Source organism: Vombatus ursinus, unplaced genomic scaffold, assembly GCF_900497805.2.
Source record: "Vombatus ursinus unplaced genomic scaffold, bare-nosed wombat genome assembly UNPS02015255.1, whole genome shotgun sequence".
NCBI lineage: Eukaryota > Metazoa > Chordata > Mammalia > Diprotodontia > Vombatidae > Vombatus > Vombatus ursinus.
The window spans coordinates 36,302,704-36,305,039 of NW_020955033.1; positions in this window are offsets into that span (position 1 = coordinate 36,302,704).

The window sequence follows — 2,336 nt, forward strand, 5'->3', positions numbered from 1 at the left end:
TGGGACTTTAGAGATTCAGAAGAGGTAGGGTTGTTTTAGCATCTGAGACATGGAATTGTTATAGCTATTAATAAAGGAAGCCAGCGTTTTAGGTCTAAATTATGTACAAGATATGCCAGTTCATTTTTAATTAATCAAGGAGTTTAGGTAAAATGAACTGAAGCAACATATAGCATTGCCATGCTATTTAAGGTGAGCTGTCCTAGAGGAGAAAAGGGTAATACAGAAGAAAATGCCACTTCACTGGCCACAGATATTACTAGGAATGAGACGATAGATCAGATGCCTCAAATGGTAGAGACAGAATTCGTATCTATCTTATACATAAATAGGTTTTTGCATGTCATCTCCTTCATTGGAATGTTAACTCTTTGGGGTTGGGGGGAGAGCCAAGATGGTAAAGTAAAAGGAGTGACTTCCTTGAGCCCTCCCCCAAACTCCACCAAATATCTGTAAAAAATGACTCTAAACAAATTCTAGAGCAGCAGAACCCACAAAAAAACAGAGTGAAACAAGACAACCTGGATGTTCAATGAAAAAGGTCTGTTGCACCAGGGTGAGAGAGGAGCGGGCCAGCACAGATTGAGCCCCAGCAGACCGGGAGCAGGCCCCAGGGGACTAAATCACTGGCAGCTGTGGCAACCCACAGCTTCTCAACCCACAAACGCCCAAGACAACTTAAAAGGTCAGTGGGAAAGGTCTGTTGGGCCTGGGTGAGAGAGGACCGCAGACCAACCCCTGCCCCAGCACAGCCCTGGAGCAGCGGCGGTGGCAGCAGTTGTTTCCAGAGCTCTCAGCCCACAGACGGTAAGAGTATCAACTGATACTCAACAACTGATCAGGAGATTACAGGGGTCTCTTTACTGGCACTGAGGGAGGATTCTGTTACTTTGCCCGTACTTGGGTCTAGGTCACAGTTCTAGCTGGCAGTCCTGGGGTAAGGAAGAGCACTGACATAGCAGAGGTTGGGGCAGCAGTGGAAAGGGAACCCTTCTCACAGTTCCAGGTCAGAAAAGAGTGCTTGTGATCACTCACAGACCAGAGCACAGGCCAGGAGAGAGTAAACATCTCTCCTTAGATCATACCACCTTGGAAGAACTGAAAATTTACAGGTCCCTAGAAGTATCTCCAAAAACAGCTGCACAAAACCCCTAAATCTTGGGACAGTACACCCTCCTCACTGGAACCTTACCTTAACAAAGAGTTAAAAAGTCAAGTAATTAGTTGGGAAAATGAACAAACAACAGAAAAAATTCAGATTATAAAAACTTACTTTGGTGACAAGGAAGATCAAAACATACAATCAGAAGAAGACAACAAAGTCAAAGTTCCTATACCCAAAGCTTCCAAGGAAAATATGAATTGGTCTCAGGCCATGGAAGAGCTCAAAAAGGATTCTGAAAATCAAATAAGAGAAGTAAAGGAAAAAGTAGGAAGAGAAATGAGAGTGATGTAAGAAAATAATGAAAAATGAGTCAACAGTTTGATAAGGAGACCCCAAAAAATACTGAAGAAAATAACACCTTAAAAAATAGACTAGACCAAATTGCAAAAGAGGTCCAAAGAGCCAATGAGGAGAATAGTGCCTTAAAAAGCAGAATTGGCCAAGTGGAAAAAGAGGTTCAAAAACTCACTGAAGAAAATAATTCCTTAAAAATTAGAATGGAGCAAATGGAAGCTAATGACTTTATGAGAAATCAAGAAACTACAAAACAAAACCAAAAGAATGAAAAAATAGAAGACAATGTGAAATATCTCATTGGAAAAACAATTGATCCAGAAAATAGATCCAGGAGAGATAATTTTAAAGTTATTGGACTACCTGAAAGCCATGATCAAAAAAAAAGAGCTTAGACATCATCCATTAAGAAATTCTCAAATAATACTGCCCTGATATTCTAGAACCAAAGGGTAAAATAAAAATTTAAAGAATCCACCAATCACTTCCTGAAAGAGATCCCAAAAGGAAAACTCCCAGGAATATTATCGCCAAATTCCAGAGTTTGCAAGTCAAGGAGAAAATATTGCAAGCAGCCAGAAAGAAACAATTCAAGTATTGTACAAACACAATCAGGATAACACAAGATTTAGCAACTTCTACATTAAGGGATTAGAGGGCTTGGAATGTGATATTCCAGAAATCAAAGGAGCTAGGTTAAAACCAAGAATCACCTACTCAGCAAAACTGCATGTAATCAATGAGGAGGAAAAAGTGATATTCAATGACAGAGAGGAATTTGATGCATTCTTGAGAAGTAAGACCAACATAGAAAAATTGACTTTCAAATATAAGACTCAAGAGAAGCATGAAAAGGTAAACAGGAAAGAGAAATCAT